Here is a 27,727-nt window from a genome sequence, read left to right as displayed (position 1 = left end):
GTCTCAGGTTGCCATGTAATATTTATCCCTGACCTTTCTATGAATAGTCTATAGCATGCATCAAATAAATTGAGCAGCTGTAGACTCCCAATATTTCCATGAAACGTCTTGAAGACAGGACTTCTAGGAAAGCAATCATTATACATGGCAGGGTTACAATAGTGACCACAGGACAGAGTTATCCCCCCTGCAGCATCTGACATCTATGATCTGGCCCACCTCCCCTCAGTGACACATCTGCCCCCCCCACCGTCAGTGACACATTACATCATGGCTGATCGCGGTGCATTGTGGGTGGGGGAGGAGAGATCGCCATTTTCATTGGGAGCAGCAGCAGCAGCAGACAGGCGGATACCGGCAGCGCAGCAGGAGGAGGGGGAGGATGCGCTCTGGAATCCCGGCGGCTGTCAGCTAGTAGAGGCCAGGGCCCGGGCCTGCGACAGGAGGCGGCTTGTCGGTAGAATCCCGGATATATCATCCATTACCAGTGGAGAGCGCTGCGGCGGCACAGACCGCTGAACGGTATGGAGGAGAGGGGGCGGCAGGTGGTGGGGGTGTGAGTCCGGGTGTGACTCAAGGGGGGGATCAGCATGGTGACTGTGTGAGGGGAGGAGGCGCAGGGTCTGATCATGGTGGGTGGCTGCAGGGGGTGTCATCATGCGGGAGTCCAGGGGATGGAGGCTGCATTGGTGGAAGGGAGATGGTGCCCTTTCAGGGATGGAGACTGTATAGTACTATGGGACATGATCCTTGGTGCCCTTGTGCAGGGATGGAGACTGTATAGTACTATGGGACATGATCCTTGGTGCCCTTGTGCAGGGATGGATGATGTATAGTACTATGGGACATGATCCTTGGTGCCCTTGTGCAGGGATGCAGGCTGTATTGTACTATGTGACATGGTCCTTTTTTGATCTTGTGCTGTGATGGAGGCTGTAGTATTATGGGACGTGGTCCTTGCTGCCCCTTTGCAGGGATGGATGATGTATTGTACTATGGGACATGGTCCTTGGTGCCCCTGTGCAGGGATGGAGGCTGTATTGTACTATGGGGCCTGGTCCTGGGTGCCCCTGTGCAGGGATGGAGGCTGTATTGTACTATGGGGCCTGGTCCTGGGTGCTCCTGTGCAGGGATGGAGGATGTATTGTACTATGGGACATGGTCCTGGGTGCTCCTGTGCAGGGATGGAGGATGTATTGTACTATGGGACATGGTCCTGGGTGTTCCTGTGTAGGGATGGAGGATGTATTGTACTATGGGACATGGTCCTGGGTGTTCCTGTGTAGGGATGGAGGATGTATTGTACTATGGGGCCTGGTCCTGGGTGCTCCTGTGCAGGGATGGAGGATGTATTGTACTATGGGACATGGTCCTTGGTGCCCCTGTGCAGTGATTGATCTAGAGGAGATGTTGTCTTTTTGGCTCTGTGAAGGCTGCATTGCTATGGAGGGACCATGATCAGAGGTGCTGGACCTGGAGGAAGTGTTGACCTTGGTGCTCAGTACGTTTAAATGCTGTACAGTCCGTAGGAAACCATGGTCCTTGGCCCTAAGTAGGGATAGATGCAGGACCATGAAGAAACCATAGTCCTTGGTGCTCAGTTGAGGTGGATGCTTTTTCCTTCTGGAGGAGCTATAGTTATTGGTGCTCATTGAAGATGGATGCTGTTTAGTTATGGAGGAATCATGGTCACCGTTCAGTGTGAATAGATGCTGTATAGTCCTCGGGTGACCATGGCTGTTGGTGCCCAGTGAGGATAGATGCTGTATAGTCCTGAAGGACGCGTGTTCATTGGTGCTCTGTAGAGACTGATGCTCTATAGTCCTGAAGGAAGCGTGTTCATTGGTGCTCTGTAGAGACTGATGCTCTATAGTCCTGAAGGAAGCGTGTTCATTGGTGCTCTGTAGAGATGGATGCTCTATAGTCCTGAAGGAAGCGTGTTCATTGGTGCTCTGTAGAGATGGATGCTGTATAGTCATGAAGGAAGCTTGTTCATTGGTGCTCTGTAGAGACTGATGCTCTATAGACCTGAAGGAAGCGTGTTCATTGGTGTTCTGTAGAGATGGATGCTGTATAGTCCTGAAGGAAGCGTGTTCATTGGTGCTCTGTAGAGATGGATGCTGTATAGTCCTGAAGGAAGCCTGTTAATTGGTGCTCTGTATAGATGGATGCTGTATAGTCCTGGGGGAGCCGTGGTAATTGGTTTTCAGCAGTGATAGATGCTATATAGTCATGAAGGAAGCGTGTTCATTGGTGCTCTGTATAGATGGATGCTGTATAGTCCTGGGGGAGCCGTGGTAATTAGTTTTCAGCAGTGATAGATGCTGTATAGTCATGAAGGAAGCCTGTTCATTGGTGCTCTGTATAGATGGATGCTCTATAGTCCTGAAAGAAGCGTGTTCATTGGTGCTCTGTATAGATGGATGCTCTATAGTCCTGAAGGAAGCATGGTCATTGGTGCTCTGTATAGATGGATGCTCTATAGCAGTGGTCTTTGGTGCTCAGTAAGGATGGATGCTGTATCGTTCTTTGGGAGCCATGCTTCTGGCACCCTTTGTTGTTGGACATGGGTAACTGCAGGATTTTGACTTTACTTTTTGCCAATTATTTATGCTATGTATATACACACTCTTCAAATGCTTTAAAGTGTGTGCTTCTAGCACACCCTGGACAGCAGTTTGTTGCATCAATTATGTGTGCTAGAAGCTCCAGAGCAGAGAGCGACACCCGAGGCAGGAAAGAGGAACTGCACGGGTTGTGATAGGTGCAGGGTGCTAGAATGAAAACTATGGGGTAAATTCAATTAGGTGCGAATTACGAGTAGCGAGTTTGTATCTTGAAACTCGCAGACTTTGCATCAATGCACGCTCCTGAGAATTCTCCAATCCAATTAAAAATGCCTATTCGCACTACTCGCAATTGACTGCCAAACGATATTTGAGAGAAGTGCATGGAAAAAGTGGGGAGACAATCCTGGACCCCCCAAAATGAATACGTTTCTTAGCAGGACCGTATAGAAGACTGTTTGTGGGCATTAGGAAGGTGCTGTAGGTTTTTAAATGGTGTCATATGGTTGATTTGTGCTTTAAAAAATAAAAATAAAAAATGCAAGAAAATGATTTAAAAAAATCAAACTTTTTCCGTTTAATCTCAAATGAATTAAACGAAAAAATTTGATTTTGGGGTACTTTGAGGGCACCTTAAAAAAATGATTATAAAACAATTTTTTTCAATTTAAAAAATACTGTAATTAAATTTGGGGCGCCTAAACTAAGAGAAAAGTTCATTTTGGGGTAATTTGAGGTCATTTTGTACCCCCCAAAAATGTAATGAAAATATTGGACTAATTCAGCTAATTGGAATCTTCAATTTGCCTAATTAGTCATTAGGAGGGGGGTGGTGTCCAAGGGGTTCAGCACAGTGTCCTGACATTTTAACCTTAAAATAAAGATTTTCCGTTCCATCTCTCACCCTCATGGAGGTGCGAATGGAAAAATGTGAATTCAGCCTGACTGATTCAGTACGAGTTGCTATTTGGATTGCAAAATTAATTCGCTATGTGAATTCGAAGAAAAAAATAGCACCTTGCAATTCGCACCTAATTGGATTGACCCCTATATATCTGCTGGAAATGAATTAGTACCATTTTTTTACTTCAGTTTTTTTTCTCCACTGAATATTGTCTTTTGGGTGATTCTGGTTACCTGTAAATAACCCATTATGCTGGCCTATCGATGCTTTCTCATGGGCAGATACAGCTCTGGGGTGTTCTGTAATAGACTGTATTGTTCTCGGGAAGACATGGTGACAATTCCTGGTTACACTGTGGTACTGAGGGATGGCTCTTAACCCCAGAGAGTGAAGGGATTATATTGGGATTATGCAGTTAAACCGAATTTATATGTCCCCGAGGTTCATGGAGTGGTTTGAGCAGATGGTATGGCATTAGAGAATGAATTCTGAGCAAATCATATAGTGGGGGTCTAAGGAGTGGCACCTATAATATTTATTGGATTTATATAATGGTTTGTACTGTATAATAGTATTAATAGCATATACAGTGTTATTTATGTTCATACTATGATAACTATTCTGCCCTAAATAGACCTTTATTTCACAATCTGATTGAATGGCAGCTAATGGAAGAATTACCTGGAAGAATGTCCCAATGTGTTTCAGTTGAGCTGGTGCCCGGGAGTGGAGTTTGCATCAGTTCATTCTCCCACCCAGGTGTTTTTGAAGGCAGATTAGTTGCAGATGGTAATATACTCAGATTTCTTGGTTTTGGGACTGGTTAGTTATTGTGGAAAAAGGAGATGTCCTGTCACATGATCAGTATCTCCCGGAAATCGGTGATATTACAGTTGAGGCAGCTGTGTCCATCAATCACTAAAGAGTCAATGTTCTTACTAGAACAATGTTCTCCCCAGAAATTCCCCAAAGCCGGGCGGCACCATGGGGCAGCCGGTGGGTTAGGGGCAGACCAAATCGAAAACCATCATAGGATTCAAGCAGCAGCCCACCACACTCCCTCCCCTATGCCAATGTGGGTCTGTGAAGGGGTTGGACAGCTGGGCTGAGGTGAAGAGGGCCAGCTGAGATCCACCCATCAGAAAAGGCCTGGTGAGAACACTGTAGAATCCAGGTAAAGACTGGGAGATAAGTGCATCTCTGTAATGTCAGGAACAGTTTGGTACGGATGTGTCCTTACATATCTTTGCTGCAGTCGCGCTAAAAAGCCCTTTTCTGCGCACCAGGTCCCGTGAGACTCTATCTCTGGGCGTCTTTTTTTTTGCGACACATGTATATCAGTGCGCGACTGAGTCTCTGAATCTGTATACGAAGTGCTACAATGTTGTGGCCTTAGCTTTTTTTTTGTTCCAAGTTCCGTTGTGGTTCATATATAGACTCCGGTGCACACAGAGATACAAGTGTCACATATCACATTAACCAGCAGAGTCTGCTGGTGCGTCCTAGTCACATGGCATTGTGATATTCGGCAAATAAAGTAGGGATGTGCGGGCTCGGATTAGTTCGGATTTTCCTGGCAAGAATGGGTCTCGGAAAGAGGCCAAACATCTTTCATGGACAAACAAAAGTCCATGAAAGATGATGTTTTGCCTCTTTCTGAGACTCATTTTTTGTCGGGAAAATCCGAGCTAATCCGAGTCCGCACATCCCTAAAAGAAAGACGCCCGACGCTAGCTGAGTAGCACAGGACTTGGCGCCTCACTCCCTCCAGGCAAGTCGTGCTGCGTAGCGTATTGAGGCTAGATGTACGAGGACGCATCTGTACCATGTGTTTTTAGCAAGTAATGTTTAATATGATCTATTAAGAGATGGCATCTTGTAACAGTCACAAATAAATGTAAAATTCCCCATGCCGTTACATGAGAGGTTACTCAGTTCTGAGCGATGCCGAGTGCCGCTGGAACCTCAAGACGAAGACCCTTCAGGTCTAACATCTTATTGTTGCTCAGGAAAATGAGCAAATATTCTCTGCTGGTTAAAAGGGATTATCACGGTGATGTCCAGCAACACATCACTCAGAATTGAATACCTCCCAAAATATTGTTATTATATTTACATTTTATTTATAAGGCGCCACAAGTGGTCCGCATCGCCGTACATAGTCAACAGTAGGACAGTACAGGGTACACAGAACATTACATTACAGTAACCAGAACATAAACAGAGCACAAGTAACAATTAGCACCACAATTCTCCATACACAATACAGCTGGGAAGATGAAGGCTGTCATTGAAGTGCTAGGGAAGAGGGCTGTGAGACAGTGGGGAGGAGGACCCTGCTCCTAGGAGCTTACAATCTATATATTGTAATGTGATTAAACTTGGTTATATCTGATTGCATTTGGTTATCTTTTGTTATCAGTCATGTAAAGCCGCGTATTCACTTGCCGATTAAAATGAGCCATTGAACGATAACGTTATCATCCAATCGCTCATGAATCGGGCATGAAAATGTCGACAAGCGACCAGCGATGCGCGCTCCCGATGGTCGTTTCTGACATCAGTCATCACCCGAACGTGCCGGTCAATCTGCCGATAACGACAGATTGAGCGTGTTCAGGGATGAGGGAGGGTGCCTACACTGAACGACATATCACTCAGTGTAGGCACTGCAGGGGAAGAGGGACGACTGTACGATTACAGTGTTGTAATGGTAATGTCGTTCCTCTATCTGCTAGTGGATACGCACCTTAAGACTGAAGTGCCCTTCAGCAGTCCTACAGACAGGAGATCTGCAGTGCCTGAGGAAAACCACTTCTCTGTTTAGAAAACGTTCTCTCCAATATCTGTTGTGACATTAGCATTCTGCATAGCTATTAGTAAGGCTTTTATGAGAAGCACTGTGAAGATTTGGTGGGCCTGTAGGTGAAAGTACTGTTTGGGTATGGTGTACTTGTGGTGTTATTGTAGAGAAAGATGACAGGTGTTGTGCTGTACCTGTAAATTACTGATGCAATAACTAAAATCCTAATTCATCTGCTACTAGTTATAAGAGTGTGGTGGATATATTGCTGTGATGCATGCAGGTTATTATGTAGTACATGGTAACATTGAGGGAATGTATGTAAATTGCGATAGGTACAAATGCAGAGCATAATGAGTAAAGGATGACATCCAGTAATGCTGCTAGCAAGTCTGGACTTATAACTGATAACAAAAATGTATCCCAATTTATTAATCGGCTTTACCTTAGGATGACTCACATTAAGGTAAGCGCTTGGATAAAAAAAAATAATAATCTTGTCTGCCTTGGTCTGTGTGTGGCTCTTGTAAATTCTGCCTTCTATACAGAGACATTGCAGCTATTGTGCATCACATGGATTGTCAATCTGATTTCTGGCTCTCCGACTCTTCCGATTTCCTTGACCTCTCCTGACAGCAGGTGGATCAGAGACGCCGCGAGTCACACATACACCTATTCTTGTGCTGAGTCACCTGTCCTCATGTAAGGGTGTACTGCATTGTTGTGAAGCCTGTGCGCTGTCTCTGCTCCCCTGACAGACGATGATTGTAGTGATAGCGAGTGTTTTGTATCTTGGCACTGGTGTTTGTGTCTTGTCATTCTCCTCCATGGGGGATGAAGCTGCGTCACTGATCTCTCCATCGATGCTTCAAGCCTCATCCTTTGACTTGTGCACAGGCGGTGCCCGGGCTCCACTTCCCCTCACATCACTCAGGGAGCCTCAGGAACGATCTGTAATAAGGCTAAAAGCCAGGATTCCACGTAGGACTGTACTGCATATAATCCCAGGCAGGAAGGTTGGAAATTTCAGTGTGCTTTCTGCATTTTGGCTTTTATTGTGTTATGATATGATGATAAATAAATAAAATAATAATTAAAAAAAAAAAATGAAAATTAAAAAAAATAAAATAAAATATATATATATATATATATATATATATACACAGTATAAAAATGCATATAGTGTATGCTTTAGAGTGACGTTTGTTTCTATCTACACTGATGAAAGCTAGTATCTGTCTAGTATATATGAATTTACACTTTTGAGCACCTTTCACTTCTTTATTTTGCTTTTTATTATATCATATGTTTGATAAGTTACTGTTCTAAACACATATATAGAATTACTTCCACTGTAAATTTGCTCTCAGAGGACATACAGGGGAAGTGCACTGGATATTATACCTCCTGCTCTGTTGCAAGGTTAAATATGACATCCCGCATTTCATTGCAGAGGATTATTATACCAGCGAGACTCGGGGCCTGGTCCTCACTGTACGCTGTTGTTGACACACCCTGCCAGTGATGCATCAGGGCACTGTCATTCTTCTGCCGACTCAAACAAAGAGCCTGGCAACAAAGACCTACAATTACTGTGCGACTTGCCACTTAAGAGCATGCAAAATCGTATTCTTCTCATGCCGACGTTCTTGTTCAATACTGATTCATGCGGATTACGAGCTGCGGAAATCGAGACTTTATATTCTTGGAGCTGAAGAGATGATTGACCAATTAAACCACATTTTCTGTTTCCTGGTTGACATGGCAATAACCCTTTACTCATGGGGTAGCTTCAAGTGCAATGTCTGTATGAGTGTTTTGCCATCTGGGCCTTGTGCAAGGTTGACTGATACATGCAGTAGTTGGTTACTTGCATGTATCAGTGCCATGTATTTGAACCTATATAATTTAGCATTGAAGTTATAGGCCCTGGAATTTAGAGTTAACCATTTACCTTTCTGATCATTGTAAATCTATTTTGTCTAGGGCCGAACAGCCATCAGGAGCCAGTTAATGGCACGTTTAAGGCGTGACTTCCATAAACTCTTCAATGACACCCTACTAGAGCTGGCTCCTGATTTCCCCATTTCTTTGTCCAGGCTTGCTGTAACACATAGCCCTTACATTTTTGCTTCATTTTTTTATGTAATCACATAACAAAAAGTTATTCAAATTTGTGATACTGCAGTGTTAAATTATAATTCACATACCCAGCTTGATCCAATGCTGCGTCCTCGGACACACCAGCGGATGGCAGAAGCCGCCAAGAGGCATCTTTTCACCCAAGACTCCTACTGCGGCTTTAACCTATTTTAGCACAGGACGCAGCTGCTGTGACTGTAGCATACAGCGCTGAATCATGTCCTCTATTAAGGAGCTTTATAGTGAAAACAGAGATCCGTCGTAGGTACTGGAGGTCTATCTAGGTAACAAAATGGAATGGATTCCCCACGAGCTACCTAATGGCTGCAGAGCTATACTTTATTTTTATTTTGCTCTGAGAAAATGTGCAGCCTGTCAAACCTTGACAAGTTAGAGCTGTCACACCCTTAAACGTACATGTTTGCTGACACACATAATGTGAGATCCTCATAAAGCACTGTGTAAGCTCACAAGATGTGTCTGCTGAAATGCGACAGCTTCTCAGGAAATGTAGCGTGGGCTGAAAGAGAAATCTAGGCTCTCAGCCTTGGAACACAAGATGCAGCAAGCGGTAGAACCAGTCTTTGGGATCTCGGCAGCTCCTATATTTCTAAATAGGCTGTATTTACCTTCCATATATTCACATGGGGAGGCTTATCCCAAAAGGTTTCTCATCATTGAAAATACTCATGAAGAACTTCAAAAATAAATTCTGTTTGACAGGAGTGTAATAGCTAGTCAAAAAGTAACACGTAGCTGGGGGATGCGGTCAATATCCCGGCGTGCGCTATGCCGGTACTTAAAATACTGGCATCGGAATCCCAACACCTGTCAGAATCCCAGCGCCGGCATCCTGAAGGTAAGTAGTGCAGTTAGGTGGAGGGTTATGGTTAGGCACTTTGGGGGAGGGTTAGGTTTAGGGTGCGGGAAGGGGGCGGTTAGGCTTGGGCACCAGGGGGAGGTTAGGTTTAGGCATCGGGTAGGGAAGGTTAGGTTTAGGGTGCGGGGAGGGGCGGTTACGCTTGGGCACCAGGTAGGGAGGGTTAGGGGGAGGTTTAGGGTGCGAGGAGAGGGCAGTTAGGCTTGGGCACCAGGGGGAGCTTAGGTTTAGGCACCGGGTAGGGAGAAGGGGCGGGTTGGGATACCTAATCGACAGGTGTTGGTATCCTGACCCTGTCGGGCTGCTGGCTTCATGATTTGAAACGCCGGAATCTCGAGCGCTGGCATTCCGTACCTAACCCGTAGCTGGAGGCCAGTACCACTTTATTCAGCTTATTTTCATGGAACAGCAAATATCCTGATCTTCTGACCCTGCCTTTAACAGCATAGAGGACTTCAGGTTGTGATATTCTAAGTTTTCAAGATTTTGTTTAAATGGTCTTTATTTATAATAACAGGAAATACAGAAATAACAATACTATACACAAAATAAAATGTAAAAAAGGAATAAAGCTGGGTACACCCCTTTGCGATCACACTTTTGATGCAATGGTTCGATCGACTTCACTCCCCATCGGAAGTTCTGACCACAGTGCCGATATGGGCATGCACACCTCTACAGGCATATGATCAACCTTCCATCCCTGACTGCCACAATATTGAAAGTAAATGATTGTACCACCGTACGCACTCTCCTGATTCCAGTCTACTGTTGGTGTAGAATCACAGGAACGGTGGAAGGTGCATACATATTGCACTTTTGGTTCCAATCTTGCCTGGTCCCATCGGATGAATATTAAACTGCACACAAGATGCCATCCTTCCATTCCACCAGATTTCTTCCGATAAAGCATGATCGATGGTGCGTACACAGTCTTGCGTTATCGCATGAATGGATCGAAATGGAAAGAACGGCCTGGCAATTGTATAGGTGTGTACCCAGCTTAACAGTTGATAACTACAACTATAACTATTGTTAGCAAAAGTCTGTCTTATAACTACAATGACATGGCAAAAAATATACAGATCTCCAAGTATGAATATGGGAGTAATAGTTCCTGGTGTAGTTTTTTTTATTCAATTATTGAGAAGGTGGAGTAAGGAAGAAATGAATGAACACATTGAAGGACCCAACTAGCTGGGAGAAGGGGTAATGAAATAAAGTTAAAACTACCTTTGATAAAAGCGCTGCCAGCGGAAGAACCAATTAATGCATCCAGCAGATGTTTCGTCTTCCAGTCACAGGAACGGCAGCTTTGGAGTAATGTACATCTACTAACCATCTGGGATCTAAAGGTGGACTGTACTAACAACACTCTGCATATAAATCCAGATCACTGGCAGGACTCCATAAAGATTTTACAATATGTCCTGTCCTCCCTATGGAAAATATTTGAAATGGACATTTCTTATTGATACATAGGGGTGATGCTATATAATTGAACTATATACTACAGATACATTCTGTCCAATTGAAACAAATTGACCAACTCAATGTGCAATATATATATATATATATATATATATATATATATATATATATATATATATATTTTTTTTTTATTATTATTGTTTTGCAATTTTTGTGTAGATGTTTTGGAACACATTTTTATACTACACTTCTGAGGTATATTTTTAGTCAATGGAATATTTTGCAGGCTAATTTTGCTTATTTGTCCCTAAATGAAGCTAGCTACATAGTCAGATTTTTTTTTTATGTGGGACGATTTTTTTGAAAATTGAAAGCCCAAATATCTGTGCTACGTATTATGCAATGTTTCCATAGAAGCTAGCGATTGTTCACCACATCACGCTGATTTTGCATATATCCACCCACAAGGATGATGACATAGTTACAGGAGAACACGGGAACTATGGGCAGATTATGGAGAATGCACACACACTGCTCCATATCGGGAAATTGAGGCCCAGATTTTCGTTCTTGACCGACAGATCAGATAGTGGAAGGAATGCGTTTGTGGATGCTTTCTAACCGTTTTATCAGTGAAACGATCGTTCATACACTCTATACCATAAATCGGGCCGATTATCACGATTAATTGCGAATCGGCCCAATAATTGTATAATCTGTAGGTAGCTTGACCCTCTTACTCTTGCCCGCTGCAGATGTTTCCTTTTTTTTTTTTTTTTTTTTTTGATTATACTTCATTTTGGTTGTTACCACGCATGGGGTAATTGTTGTTGGTTACTTTAATTTGTAAGTACTAGAAATGGAGTGGTTGGGGGGGGGATACTGTGTTTTGTGAAGAAGTCGGCGGAAGGACCTTGGAGCAAAGTGCCCTATAACGTACATAAACCTTTTGACTCCTCCTAGTGTATACTGTACATTAGGGATGTGCAGGCTCGGATAGGTTCGAGTTTGGACCTTGAGTTCGGATTTTTCCCTCCAAAAAAACGAAACTCAGAAAGAGGCAAAACGTCATCTTGCATGGACGAACATCATCATTCCTGGACAAAAGTTCCGTTTTTTTGGAGGGAAAAATCCGAACTCAACGTGCAAACTCGAACCTATCCGAGCCTGCACATCCCTACTGTACATACACACAGTCAGGTTCTCTTGACACCCTGCAATGTCTTATTCTCCCCAGTTACTACACCGGTATAATAGGGCGCATGATGAGTGTGCGTTTGGTAATGCCTGTCAGGTGATGGGTAAACTGTCTAGATGTTTTATACACAGAACGGGTAAAACCAGTGTGTGTTACCTATTGTATAGGTGTGTCATTTATGGTTCTGGACCCTTAGTAGTGTATTTGAACATTTTTCGGAGGACCCTGGTTTTCAGTCATGCAATACATTCTACTAGAGATGGGACATTTTTGTGTAATGGCAAATATCGACCTTAGTTTAAACTATCTCCTGTGTGTGTTTCTGGTAGAAGTAAGTACATGAGCTCATGTTTATGTGGGCTGCTGCTCAGAACTGACTCATATTTACCAGCTTCAGTCATTCTATAATTGTTCCCTTCTTGTTGTAAAGAGCTTTAGAACATTAGTAAACACTTGTCAATGTGTTATGTACTGTAGCCTAACTATATAGATTTTAACCTCCACATGGTTTAGGGGGTCAATTCACTTAGAGGCAACTTACTGGCATCTGTGAGAAAAGTGCTATTATCTGCGTACAAAAATTCACGAGATTGTGGTGTTTCCACACTGTTACAATGGCAACTTGCCCCCCTCACATGTAATTGATAGACCCCAGTGTTTTTTCTGTGGGTGTGTGTCCACTATCCATTTGGGTGTCCATCAACTATATATAGTGGTGGTGCCATGTCCTGGGCTAAAATAATATTTTAGCTCAGGGATAAGCTACACTTCTCTCTGTGAGTGCCAGATATTCTATGTCACAAGCCAAGATGCCACCACCATTACAACATATACAAACATTACTTACCAGAGGCCCAGGCTTTGGTGGCTGTGCAGGCCACGCTTGGGTTATGTGGTTTGGGTAGGGTCTAGTCTTTCAAAAATGTGTCTCCTGTGAGAAGAGCAACGTACCTAGCAGGAGAGGCCCTCACCCTGCAGTTGTCATTCTAATGTCCCGTACACACAGGATGATCAGACTACGATCAGATATCGTTGTCTGACCGTCCTGCATGTGCTGGATGTTCGATATCTAACATCCAGCACAGCACATGCACCAACCACCAAACTACTATAACTTAAGCAGGCTAACCTGGTCGATATCGAACAGCTTGGCCTGCATGCACAGGCGATAATCGATATCGACTATCCGTGCCCGCACATCAATGGTCGTTGGAGGGGGCTAAAAGTAAGGAGGACATAAACTATCAAACGGTATCGTTATCGTTTATATCGTCCTTTTTATCTGAACGTGTGTATGCGCCATAAGCACCCTTGTGTGTCTGCCTCTGTTAAATCATTAGTTTTGGGTAAAATGATAGGCTGCAAACTCTGGCTAGACACAGTTGGGATACTTTCTATGGACAATAATCTGGGTGTAGATTTGGGGGTGCGGGGGATGCACTTCACATTCTGAAGTTTATGGTGAGATCTTAAAAACCACTAATGTCAATTTACATGCCAGGAAATTATTGCTGGCCTGAAGAGCTTACAAATCTATTCTACACATGTATTATTTGAACACTAATAACTGCTAACATATCTTGGTACATTGGTGCAATTCAATTTTTTTTTGGGCAGCGATAATTGAGCACCAAAGCTGATCTTTCCGCACATTTCTGCTCGCCATCTCGGGTGTCTGCAAGCAAAAATGTGGGTGTTTGCAGCATTTGCACCCAATCGGAGCAACCATTCAGGTTAAAAGTACTGTATATTAAATTCACGTGCTTGTATTTTGTACTGTCATAAGATTATTTGAACATAGATGTATGGAAGACTACTGCTTTATCATCACTTCTCAGAATCTTCATCCCTAAAGGCCTGAAACGATGAAGGGAAAGGCGTCTTCCCTAACCTTAAAAATGTTGACCTTTTGTCTATCGACCCTTCATCCGGATACCCTTTGTTTAGATACTTGGTTACCTGGCTTGTCTGTAGAACTAAGAGGTCAGCCTTCTTATCCTGTGTAATGTGACTTAAAGGCACCCATACACTGTGTGATAAAGCAGCCAATCCAACGGATTGGTACGATTTGGCTGCTTTATCGTACCGTGTATGGGCATGATATCGGACAGAGCGCGCACCCGTGGGGTCGTACATGGCACCCCCACATCTTCCTGCAGGTTCAGTTGATCTGGGGATGCGATGTGCGATCCCATGCAGCGCTATGCAGGTGTGGGAAGGGGGTGCCAGCATATCGGGCGGTCGGCCACCCAATCGCTCCGTGTGTGGAGACCGCCCAATATGTCGGACGTCGGATCCCCCGTCACTTCGCACGATGCATATCGTACCGTGTATGGCTGGCATTAGAGTCTGCTGCCTGGAGCACAAGCTATGTTTGCTTTGCCACCTACTTTAAATAAATTGTGGTGCGTCTGAAGGAATAACGCTTTCTGATCTAACATAACCAAATTCAAAGCAATACAAGAAAGGATTTGTTAGCAACACAGCGATAAGGTTTGTTAGTATCACAGTATCCTGAATGAAAATTCTTTGTATCAACAAATTTCACTTCCTCCCCAATTGGGCGCATCCTCGTGTGTACTGGGGAGGAGGCGATTTCCTCTGAGGAGTGTTTTGCAGAACTAGTCATTTAAAGCCTCAGACATTCTCATCTAAAAATACTGTGCACAATTCATGCATGTTTATTGCATGTCCTTTAAGATCGTGTGCCTGTATTACCAATTTAAAATCAAGATGTTTTATTTTAACATGGTGATTGAGCAGTTTTCTCTGTCAGGAAATCACTTGAAGGTCATATGCAAATACAAAGTCTTATTCCCCGGCATTGTGTTCTATTGCAATAGTGCTTTACATACTGATGATTTACCAGTCATTATTGTATTGTTAGTTTAATAGTATGATAGCATAAAGATGGCAGCAGATCATCCCTTATTTATAAGGAGCACAGCCTGTGTCCATGAGCTCTGTTTTGGACATGGTCACTGCAGGAGAGGTGTGAAGCACAGTGGAACAGAGAGAGCTCGTTACGGACCCACTTCCTTTCAGATACCTCTCCGGTCCACAGCAGTCACTGTTTCTCTGCATGTGTTTGTTAAATCGTGTTGGTGCTGATGTCCTCCTTCACAAGCAAACCAGTACCTTCCAACAATAGGAACAGTTCTGCCTGTGGTAAACATCACCAGAATAATCTATTACTTGCATGGCTTTCCAAAGAATCATCAGGGATGGGAGTAGCCTCTGTTTTTCTGGTCAAGCTAAGATCTAGAAAACCCGTATGGCTTTTATATGATTCCTGTTCTAGATTGTAAGCTCTTGTGAACAGGGCCTTCTGTCTTGTGTTTGCACTCTGTCAACCTCAAACCCTTGGTTTGTCACAGATCTATTTAGGATATCATGACTACTTGTGGCTGGCCAGGCACGGTGTTCCCATGAGTATTGGTATACACCCCTGTATGTCATGTATAGAATGCTATGTGGGCTGAGCTGTACATTGCATTTTGTATGACTGGTTGTGTAAAGGTTCCTCCCCGGAACTCTAATGGAAGCTTTCACATTTCTATCCTGTTCTGTCATGTAATTGTTACAGGCAGGTTTCTGTAGTATTTCTGGTTTTGTGGTTTATTTTCAGATGCCCAGTCAGTGAAGGACAAAGGTCATCCGAGCTGGGAACTCTGGTGGGAGACCAGTTCCAGTGTGATTCATCAATCACCTTGGAAACTATAACATAGAGATATGCTACAGTGTGCATTGTGGGATAAGGAGAAAGTACAGTATAATGCATCCCAACCTGTAAATAGTACCTTATGTGATTATTACCAAAGATGCAAAGCACTATGGGGTTCATTTCACAATTGATGTATCTGTTTGTGCTTTTGGGGGGTACGTACAGTTTATTGTATCGTTGCAGAATAATGGCAGTAGTGTATTTTATTTTTCAACTGTTATTTATATAGTGCACACATATTCAATTCTGAGCGATGGCCCGTCTCCAGTTTCCCCATATATGGCCAATATGTGTGCTGTGGTGCTCTTTACGTGTTTATTTGAATTCCCTCCTGTATTCCTTATCACATGGACACGCTAGGGTTAATTTTATGTCAGCAGCCAACTAACCTACTGTATGTTTTTGTAATGTAGCATCCTGGAGCACCCATATGAAACTTGCAGAAACATGGGGAGAACATACAAACCCTGCACAGAACGTCCATGACCTCCGTTCTGTGACGCAGAAATGTTAACCACTGTGCCAACTGGCCCTTATGGTGGGTACACACTGAGCGTTATGTACCCAGCCAATATGTCTGCCTGACATCAATCCTTCATTAACATAAATGGAGCCCCAAGCGATATTGTCAGATTTGATGTGCGGCACTTCAAACCTGACGACCGTGGGAGCGCGCACGCATATAGTGCATACACACTGCATGATATGTCATTATGATTTGGCCAAATCGTACCGACATCGTCTGTGTGTACCCAGCTTTATACAACCAATTGGTATTTTATTCTAAACTTGCACGCACAGAGAGGTCATTTAGCTGCTTTGTGTCTGGCTTTCCCCCTTCATGACCTGGGTAATGGTCACATTATCTGTTTCACAGAGAATAACTATTTCTTAGTATACACAAATGCAGTAAGACAACCTGATTTGCCTCTATAATCGTCAAAGGTGCTGCACATTACTATCAGGAACAAGTTAAATTACTATATTTACTCAATGGAAGTGATACAGTATATGTTATTGCAGGTATTAGCAGGCATGTTAAACCAGCATTACAAGCTGTAACAAATAAGTGCAACAAAGCAGGCAGGAGTAAGGGGCCTGCAAGTGAATGCTCGGGGGGCCACATTCTACCCTAGCGCCATTAATCTTTTATTGTTTTAAAATCTTTTTTATTGCAGCAATGAGTGATGAGAAGATTCAATGGGGGCAATTCAATTGTTAGAGCTGGCTACTGTCAGTGCCGGGCGCCCGGCGGAAAAATTAACTTGGTGCTACATTCGGGTGCGAACAGTATGTGGTTTGGGTGCCCTAACAGGACTTTGGATGTGTTTAACTCCTATATATGGCTAAACCCTTTCTAATTGGGTGCGAATAATTAACGGGCGCCAAAAACAAGTGAATTGCTACATTGGGCGCCCAATAATTATCGCGGCACTGAATGCAGTGCAGAAATACGCATTTATTTCGTAAGACTTTACGTGGATCACTGAATCAGATCCTGGATACTGCATACAAATCGTTTCCGCAGACACAGGCACATCAATTTGCAGCTAGATGTTTGTCATTTATGTGTCATTGACCTAAAGCTGCCTGTCATTATTTTGCGTAGACCGTCATTCACATCTATAACTGGCACCCCTAGGGACATTCACCTTGACCTCTGCAGTCAGCATTGACCATGTTTGATTAAGCAATAAATTAAATGAAAATAAAGGAACACGCTATTGTATTTTGTGGTGGCCAGTGCTAACATTGTTGAAGAGCCCATTACTATTTAATGTAAAGTACTGCAGTATCCGAATATGAATGCAGAACAGGAAACTGCACATGCTGGCAAAATTGCAAGCTGCATCAAAGATCCGTTTTGTGTTCTGCAAAATGTAGTTCATTTCAGTGCGTGCTAGCATGGTGACCGTGTCTGCTGAGCGTGCTCTAATTACTGGAGAGGTGCCAGGTTGTAGAGTCCTCTTTATAAAAAGGTGTTATGTAGAGTTTATATTGGCAGTTAAAATTGTACTTGGGAATGGTGCGTTATATGACATAGTGAATATAGGCACCTGTTGTGCACCTATTTCGCTGTGGCCATGGACACTGCACAAATAAGTGTTCTTAAAATGTATCCAGTACAGTGATGGTACATGTTAATATTTATATACATCGCCAGCACATACAGTAGTATAACAGACAAAGAGGTAAGAGGACTCTGCTTGCTAGCTTGCTATCTTTAGCATATGAAATATAATTTTGGTCAAACCAGATGCAATAAAAAAAAAAAATTACCTAACAAGGTCTTAGCCAAATAGAAATCAAACCCATGCACCCTGTAGGCATTTAGGCAAAAGAATGGACATTGGCCAAGGGCGGTAGAAGTACCAGGACACAGAACTGATTTGGAAAGGTAGAGTTTTCACTGGTCCCTATATGTCATCAGGAGGGAAGAGGGCGAAGTAGGGTATGGCCGACGTAATGTCTCCATTTTTTAAACAATTTTTTTTTTAGAGGTAACTATGGAGAGAGTGGGGGGCAGGTCATGTTTCCATAGTTGGGCAATGGCCGCCTTTGTGCCCGGAAGGTTGCTCTAAACATACATACTGTATGATGTTTGAGAATGGTAAATTGATGCCACAGTACTAGTGCTACTGACATTGTCAGTCGGCAAAGATACCTAAGGTGGTAAGAATGACGTGTTATATGTCCCTCCACAGGATCATTGAACAAAACATGAGTAAAGTGCTCCTCACTTCTCCACAGCTGCACCAGCAAACAAAACTTGGACTGGGACAATGGCCCTCATTCAGAGGCGGTCGCAAGAAGCGAGGGCTCTCTTTGAATGAGGACGGACGCTTCTTTTATTTAGTGCGGCCTCCTGGTCGCTAGCTAAGCTGTGCCCGCAAAACGGCAAGCGTTCCGTTAGGAACGCCTCCGTTTGTGTAGCCACCCCCCGCCCCGCCTACAAAACGGGCCGATCTGTCGATCAACATCGACAGCTGCCCTTTCTCTTTCATCCACTAGGGGACACTGGAGTTGCTTACGCTGGGGTATAGAGGCGTGGATAACTGGAGCCGGCACTTTAAATAATTTAGAAGTGTGAAGCTCCTCCCCCTCTATTCCCAACCAGCCCTCAGTTTAGAAAATGTGCCTACGGAGCTGGTCACAACCTGCTGTGCTCCAGCAATACATTTATTTTATTTTATTATTTTAATAGCATCTTTTACACTTTATTGGTACCCTTCGCCACCTCTTGAAAGGTGGGGTCCGGGTACCTGGCGCCCTGTTATACAGGAAGGAGTGCACAGTGCTTATCAAAAAAGCAACTGACAGCTCCTTATTGCCACACAGCACTTCTACAAGCACTGAGGACAAGACAGTGTGAGAAGCAGGAGTGCTGTTATCAGAGAGGCCATCCAAGGGACGCAGTGAGTACATCAGCTGCGCATCCCCCGGCTCCTGTCCCTGCTGCCGACGCTGGCTTCAGAGCATAGCGCTGCTCTATATTACATGCTCCACTATGAGTATCCTCCTCCCCTCTCCCCGCTGACACCCGCGGCATAGCGCTCCTACACAGCGGGGCTTCACAGGGGGAGGTGAAAGCTCCAGCGCGACTGCTATTTTCAGAGTCCTTAGGGCATGAAGAAGGGGGCGGAGCCTAACAGTGCGGGCTCTCTGTCTCCAGTCAGAGCGGCAGCGGCTGTTAGAACAGCGTGGCTGCTGTTTCACATGTGTCTGACTGCAGCTCTCCAATTTAGGAAGAGTGTAGCAGCACTACTACAGAAGGGCTGGTTCTCCTGATCGCATCCCTGGGAGCCTGTGAGCACAGGGGAGAGTACAGCAGGGAATCAATTCTGTGGGAAGGGAGTTGTGTGATCTCCTCCTCTGTTTCCCAGACTAGCCTTCTGTCTTCTATATCTGTCCCTCTGTATGGATGACTATGGTTGAATGCCAAACTCTTTGCAAAAGATGTTTGTTCAAACTGTACAAGCATGTTATGTGATGCTTGTTTAGTAATCTATCACCTATGGCATGGTACGAGTGATGGCTGACTTAACGTCACAGTTGGCTGAGGCTCGCACCTCCCAGGGTGTCAGGGTTAACCAAGTCTCTAGACACCCTGGTACAGGTTATAGGTACCGCTCTTTCTACTCCCTCCACTTCCTACCAAAGACGGCCCCTAACGACTGTTCTCCAGTCAGTGAGGGTCTGACAAGGAAATCCTCACAACAGAGGATACTAAGGAACGTGAATGGAGGAAGTTTGTATAATGACGGTACGCCTCAAGATTTTCTCTGCCTTTTGGCTAAGATCAAGTGAAAAAGGGCTGCAATAAACAGACAAACAGATCAAGAGAGTCCCATTTAATATCTGATACACCCCCTATCTGTGGGCCATATATAGAGTTTGCCTCTACTGGGGTGGAATTCTTATTTCTGGCGGTCAAGCAGGTATTTAATCTACCTGTGGATATAGTTCCTGCATCCCAGGAGTGTGTATTATTTGAGTACGTTACTCCCTGTGTCAGGGTCAGAACAGCAGTACTCAGTTAGCCTGGAACAATTAGAATGTAATTGGACGCTACCTATCTTCTCAGTGACCAACAAAAAGGGTTGTCTGTTTTTCAGTTTTCGCGGCCCTAGGGACACTCCACCCTGAACACGCCTGATCTCGGAGGGTCAGGCCTGGTTAATGGGAGACTGCCTGGGAATACCAGGTGCTGTAGGCTAAAATTTTCTGGAATCAACCATATAAGAGGTTCCAAATTCCTCGTCTGTTCCTGTTCAGCTACCCATTTCCGTCTTCCATGATAGAAGAGGGGGAAACATCTCCCCCTGTTGACGCGCCTGCTCACTGTCCCTTTAAGAAAACTACACTCCCAGTACGGGCTGCCTCATTGTTGAGGGACCCTTCTGATTGCAAGTTGAAGTCAACGCTGCGCTCTATTTATACTGCAGCGGGAGTTTAACTTAACCCAGGCGGTAGCTAGCATAGGTCTAACAAGGCTATGATTTGCTGGGCTGACCAGTTGATTGCGTTGATCAGATACTTCCAGGGCACAGTTATGTTCTTCTGGCAGAACACATCGTGAGTCTGCAGTTTACCTGGGAGAAGCTTCTAAGGAGCTCTCATATCTGCTTCTGCTATTTCGAACTGCTGAGCCCTCTGGTTGTGCGCTTGGTAACCGGATGCAGAATCCAAGCGTGCGGTGAAGGGTTTACCATTCACTGGTGACATGCTTTTTGGCCCGGAATTGGGCAGATGGATATCCCAGGCCACATGGGGGGGTAAGTCTTCCTTCCTCCCTTCGACTGCTCCGGCTCCCAGAGGGATCTTACATGGGACCTTCGTTTCTTTCCTTTCGTGTGCCCCATTCCTTTCGTGGTAGAGCCAGAGGTGCTCAGAGGTAGAGGTCGTCCACGCAATGTTGCAGGTCGACAGGAACCTAAACCAGCTGAGAAACAGCTGGCATGACGGTTTTCCGCCCCATCTGGGATGTCCTGCGGTGGGAGCCCGTTTTGCAGAAATTTCAACATGTTTGGAACTAGACCTTTTCAGATCAGTGGATTCACAGACTGATTTCCCTACGGTAACAAATAGACTTCGAAGTCCCCCCTCATCTCGGTACTTCCCTACACATCTGCCAATACCTGCAGACAGGGCCAGGGTTCTACGGGAGGCTATCCAGTCTCTACTCCGATCCTCGGAGCTAGTTCCGGTTCCAGAACATCAACGAGGTATGGGGTTTGTACTCAAACCTGTTTGTAGTACCAAATCCGGATGGATCGGTTTAGGACCTCTAGTCCTTTAAAACCTGTATCTTAAGATATATATCGTTTCAACATGGTGTCCCTGCAGTCCATCATTGCGTGGTTGAAACCAGGGGAGTTTCTATTATCCCTGGATATGAAGGACTATCTCCATGTTCCCTTTTGGGAACCACATCAAACCTTCCCGCGTTTTGCCATATTGCAGGATCACTACCAGTTTCGGGCATTGCCGTTCGGGTTATCCTCTGCTTCCCGCATTTTAACCAATCTCATGTCAGTCATGACTGCTCTCCTTCGGTCATCGGGAGTAAACGTAATCCCCTATTTGAACGACTTGTTCCTCAAGGCTCCATCGGTATCCCTTCTAACAAACCATGCCTTACTGACATATCACACTCTAATCCAACACGGTTGGATAATCAACTTCAAGAAGGGAGCAGTAGAAAGAAGGTGTCCCTAATTCTTTGTCTGCGTCTCCTAGGGAAGATGGTAGCTGCCTACGAGGCACTACAGTTCGGACGGATCCACTCCAGAGTGTTTCAGCTGGACCTGTTGTCACAAGGGTCAGGGTCTCCTCTGCTTCTACAGCAACAAATCCGTCTGAGCCAGGTTACCAGAGTGGCCCTCCTCTGGTGGACACAATACAACAGTCTTTTAACGGGCCGAACATTCGGTATGCTTCTGGATCATCGTAACAACGCATGCCAGCCTTCGAGGATGGGGAGCAGTAGTCCTCGATTTTCACTTTCAGTGTCGATGGTCCCCTCTGGATCAGAAGTGGCCCATAAATGTGTTGGAACTCAGAGCGATCTACTATGCACTGATAGAAGCAACAGAGTTGCAAAACACTCGTCGGTAAAAGTTCAGTCCGACAATGCTACGGCCGTCGCTTACATCAACCGCCAGGGCAGGACTGGTAGTCGCATGGCCATGCGAGTAGTATCTCAGATTCTCCGGTGGGCCTAGAAGAAGTCAGTGATCCTGTCGGTGGTATTCATCCAGGGTGTGGACCACTGGGAAGCAGATTACCGAAGTCGCCAGGATATACATTCAGGGGAATGGAAGATTCATCCAAACGTGTTCAATGCGCTGATATGTCGATGGTGTTTTCAGGTGGACCTCATGGAGTCATGATTGAATCTTCAACTCCCACTATAAGTGTCAAGAACTCGCGATCCACAGGTGGAGGCAGTAGACGCTCGGACAGTTTCATGGATCTACAACTTCGTTTACCTTTTTTCCTCCGATTCCACTTCTTCCTTCTAAAAAGGATAAGACATGAGTCGGCCTCTGTCTTTCTCGTGGCACCGAACTGGCCTCGGAGTAGTTGGTTCTCAGACCTTCGGTCCCTATTGGTAGACGACCCGTCGCCCCTTCATCTGCGTACGGATCTTCTACAGCAGGGTCCTTTTCGTCCACTCCAATTTAGCGCAACTGCGTTTAACGTGATGGCTCCAGAAACCGATATCTTTTAATGCAGAAGCATCCCAGACTCTGATTCCCACCATGCTACGCGCCAGGAAGCCAGTTTCGGCTGCGCTTTATCGCATCTGGCGTTCTTATATCGAATGGTATTCCAGTCGGGTCTTCTGTCCTCTTGTCCCGGTTTCTGTTTTTTTCTTCCAATGGGACTGGATTCTGGTCTTCACCTTTTGAACTTTCAAGGTGCAGGTTCTGCCCTTTCTATTTTCTTTCAACGAAAATTGGCCCTCATTCCTGAGGGCAGACGTTACTTTTGTACCACCGATAGCTCCCTGGTACTTAGCTTTAGATAAGTACTTGTCTTGGAAGAGTGTCCTCCTCCTGGCTCTAGCTTTGGCTCGTAGAGTTTAGTTTTGGGTGCTCTGTCTTATAAGCCACCTTAGCTTGTGTTCCTTTCCGTGTCAATCAGCCTATTGGGTACTGTCTTTGGTGGAGGACTCCGGTAATTCTTCTACTTTGGATGTAGTTAGTGCCCTCCGCAAGTCGGAGTCGTTTTTTTTTTTTTGGTCCTCTATGATGCTGTTCGGAGAGGTTGACCAGCGTCTAAGCAGACGTTGGCACGTTGGATTAGGCTGATTATTCTTCAGGCTTATATTAGTGCTGACTGTCGGCCTCCTACGTTCATTCGGCTCGTTCCACACGTTCTGTGGGTGCGTCATGGGGGCCGTTAGGGGCGCCTCCAGGTCACAATTGTGCCGTGCGGCCACTTGGTCTTCAGTTCACACGTGGGTCAAATGTTAGTTTTGATACGTTTGCTGCTTCGGCATCCCGTTTTGGCCGCCTTGTTCTGCAGGCGCCGCAGAGCGCTCCCGCCTGAGGGGAAAACTTTGGGACGTCCCCAGCGTAAGCAACTCCAGTGTCCCCTAGTGGATGAAAGAGAAAATGGGATTTTGGTACCTACCGGTAAGTCCTTTTCTCTGATTCCACAGGGGACACTGGACGCCCACCTCTGCGCTCTTAGCCTGCCTGTTCGGTTTGTTCCGTATGTTGTATGCTTTGATTATTGTGTGTTCTTCTCTCCTTTTTTACTCCGCTTGTTCTCCATCTCCTCTCGGTCTTCATTTTCTAAACTGAGGGCTGGTGGGGAATAGAGGGGGAGGAGCTTCACACTTCTAAATTATTTAAAGTGCCGGCTCCAGTTATCCACGCCTCTATACCCCAGCGTAAGCAACTCCAATGTCCCCTGTGGAATCAGAGAAAAGGATTTACCGGTAGGTACCAAAATCCCATTTTTTGTAGTGAGTTCCGGAGCGAGAGAATTTCTCTCGCGCTCCGGGGCTTGGGCACATGCAGTGTGGCCGCTGCGCGTGCGCAGGACCAAAACATCGACCTGGTTGCAAGCGCTCAGCGCTTGCGACCAGGTCTGAATGAGGTCCAATATGTGCAGTATTGTCCAGCTTCTTTATTCATAGAAACTTTTCTTTTCCCTTCTAAAATATTGATAATTTCAGCCTCTTTGGGGGTGGCTGGGGGGATTTCATTGTATTTTTGTGCCCTCTCACTCCCAATCTCCCATATAAAGTAACAGGCAATATTCAGTTGTGGTGCAGATTGGGCGCGAGTAACTGGGTGCCCATTACTTTTTGCACATGTCGTGCCCAAATTCACTGGGTTTAGATGCGTAGAGCAGCTAAACCTGTCTAAAGTATTGTCGCGTTGCCGAAAATGCAGTTTGGGCACCGAAAAGATGGACTTTTTCATACATTTCTGCTTGTAGCCTCAGGGGGTTGCAAGCAGAAATAATAGGCGCCCAATTGGCACAACAAGTGAATAGCTCCAACGGTGCCCAAAAAACTATTGACCCCCCCCTTGTGTGTTTAATCAATAATGCATGTGAGGGAACATATCTGGATATTTGTCCTCTTTCAGGAAAAAACATATATCTCAAGATAAGTAATAATAATTATTCATATAGCGCTTTTGTCCCGCTAGGACTCAAAGGAGGGAATTCAATTGTTTTTGTGCGCCCGATTGCCCATCTAAACTGACGGGGTGATAATCAAAGCGACTAAACCCGTCTAAAGTATGTCTTGGCGCACCCAAACGAGGGACTTTTCACTGATTCTTCCTCGCCACTTCAGGAGACAGCGAGCAGAAATCATTCATTCGCAATTAAATTAAATTAAATCGTTCCAGTGGGTGAGCGAAACAATTGAATTCCCCCAAATGTGCTTTACATTTTCAAAACAAAAGCATGATAAAAAAAATAAACTTGGGTATTAATGGAGTATAGAAAATAGAGCTTTTTTTGAGGTCTCTAGAGTGGAAGCCCCAAACTGTGCGATGCAGCGGGTTCTGGAGAGTCTGAGCCCCAAAGCTAAAGATTTTGGTAGATTCTAGGTACTGCCGATAGTCTTTAATCTGTGAATCTAAGCGAGCGGGGCAGTAAGGAATCGGAAGCTGCTTCAATTCCCTTTTGAACCTGGTTATATACGAGGGCTTTGAAAGTCAGTAACTAATCTTCAAATAGTTTCACCATCAGCTAATGGAGTAGAGGAGTGGTTCTCCAATTCAGACGCCAGGACTACAAACAGCTCATCTTTTCCAGGTCAGCCAGCAGCAGGTGCACAGGTATATTCATTACTCACTGATACATTGTAAAAGACCCACAGGTGAAGCTAATTATTTCATTTGCGAATCTGTGAGGAGACCTGGAAAACATGCTCTGTTTGGGGTCCTGAGGACCGACTTTGAGAACCTGTGGAGCTAGATAATGGTTATTATGTGACAGGAATGGTGCTGGGTAGTTACCAGTCTGCCTGCTGCCTTTTTTGTAGCAGCTGTGCAAGAGGTACAATGTTTTCTGCTGGGAGTCCCGGGAAGTTAGTCTAAGCGCGAGTATACAAATGTAAGAAGATCTTCCTGAATGAATTGTGTGCTTGATTCTGGCTGCGTTCCTCTGATGAAAGGATGAGGATCTGAGGCCTATTTCAGAGGTGGACACTAATACATGTGCGGCCACAATCTCTTTGGGGTTTGCAGTTGCAATAATATACAAATTCTAGTCTCAGCCTCCCCCTTCTGTGATTGCGAGCACCAGATATTACAAGCCCTGAGACCCCCATTCTCAATATACAGTGACCGTGGAAGTCCGCTGGTGTGCTCAAATAATCCATCATCTGCGCACCATTGCGATGACCATAATCACTTACGGCGTCCTATGGCTGGTGCAGGGTCTCCTTTTGAACTCTCTAAACATGGCATCTGTGGCTCTGCATTTGAGAACTGGCGCAGCACGCACAAGACGCCCTTTTTTTGCGATCACTTCAAGTCACCGCCCATGCCTTTCCACCACCAGCTCCAATAAGAGAGATTCCATACATAACAGTGGTCTCTTACTACACTCAGTGGTACTTATGGCACCATAGGGGTTTTAGGACATTTTGCACATGCGCAGTAGCAAATAATCACTGAACTGTTGCATCCGACTGGCACTCATCCACTCCTGGAGCTTAGCTCGACAGATATTTAGGATTGGTATTGGGTTCCCAGTAACCGGAGCAAAGGACAAGTATAGTTGTGTATCATCTGCATAGCAGATGACGTCTGATTATTTTACCCATTGGTAGCATGTATACTGCATATAGCATGGGAGATAGATAGAATATAATCAGTGGCAACACGGCATAGCAGCGGCACTAGTGAGGATGAGTATACACCCGAAGACTCTCTCTGTGACCTGCTGGTGATAAATGATTTGAACCAGCTCAGCACTGTGCCATCTAGAATTCTCTCAATGCTCTCTCTACAACTTTTGGATCTCATTTAAATGTCCCATCCAACAATACACAGTCTTGGCTTTGCATGTTGTGTAATTTTAGGCACGGTAGTGTGTCCAATATACATTGAACTATGGGAGCATATTCTTGTACTTTGCGAATGATCCAATCACCTGAAAAAAATGCTACAGGATATATAAGACGCAACTTGATAATTACCTTGTCTCCTTATGTTAGGGTTTCCCAAACTCTGTCCTCAAGGTACCCGATTAGTCCAGGTATTAAGGATATCCATGTTTGTGCACAGATGGTAAAATCAAGCTGACTGAGGTACTAATTAAGTCACCAGTTCTTGGGCATGAATATTCTTAAAACCTGGACTGTCAGGGTGCCTTGAGCCCTGAGTTTGGGAACTGCTGCTTTAGGGGGCGATTCAATGGATAGAATTGCTAAACCACCTGGATGTTTGTCCCAGCGCTAATCAATTCTAGACCGACTATAATGACTGTTCTCGCGACTAAAGCAGGGTGTTTAGTCGCGAGAACTGGCATTTTTCGACTAAAGTGCCGGCCGCGAGGCTGTTAGCGCAGTGCTAAGCAGGGAAAACTGCCTTGCCGGACCATTAGTTGGATTTCTTCTCGCCCCTTCAGGAGGATGCGAGAAGAAATCATTAAGTCTCCCTAACTGCGCGCTGAATTGAATTGCCCCCAATGTAGCTTCTCTACGGCTCTTCATAATTGACAAGTATTCCAAAGCTCTAAGCCCTTCCCTGGTGTACAGCTGTGCGACTGACTGCACAAGGACTGACACGCCCACTTTGAGCATCTTTAGATGCTGAAATACTGCTTGGTGCGTCTTTAGATGTTCCCATCGCTTGCACAATGGAACTTACACCTGCACCATGCTAGGTGCATAATCTCCATCAGAGTATGGTCCATGTGAGCGATTAATCGTCTGCTTTCACAACCAGTTTAGCGACACGCCTGCGACACATCACACCCATAAGACGGTGCATCTGCGTGCATGTGCATAACCACCTCCTTGTCATCGCCCAGGACACCCAATACATTTCACACAGCAAGCGTCTCATTGGCTACTGTGGCTCTGTGCGTACACGC

General features: G+C 45.0%; 1 protein-coding gene across 6 annotated transcripts in view; it reads left to right on the top strand.

Annotated features, from left to right (window-relative positions):
• The first annotated feature begins 305 nt into the window (after positions 1-305).
• KLC1 (kinesin light chain 1) overlaps positions 306-27,727 on the top strand; it is an 85,324-nt gene continuing 57,902 nt past the window's right edge. For all 6 annotated transcript variants that reach the window (XM_088455361.1, XM_088455359.1, XM_088455360.1 and 3 more), the window contains exon 1: positions 306-522. The gene's annotated coding sequence lies outside the window, so the exon portion shown is untranslated. The remainder of the gene's footprint in view (positions 523-27,727) is intronic.

Source organism: Taudactylus pleione, unplaced genomic scaffold (assembly GCF_031769625.1).
Source record: "Taudactylus pleione unplaced genomic scaffold, aTauple2 ptg000652l, whole genome shotgun sequence".
Taxonomy (NCBI): Eukaryota; Metazoa; Chordata; class Amphibia; order Anura; family Myobatrachidae; genus Taudactylus; species Taudactylus pleione.
The sequence above is the reverse complement of the archived record's forward strand: the minus strand, read 5'-3'. Positions and strand labels throughout refer to the sequence as shown.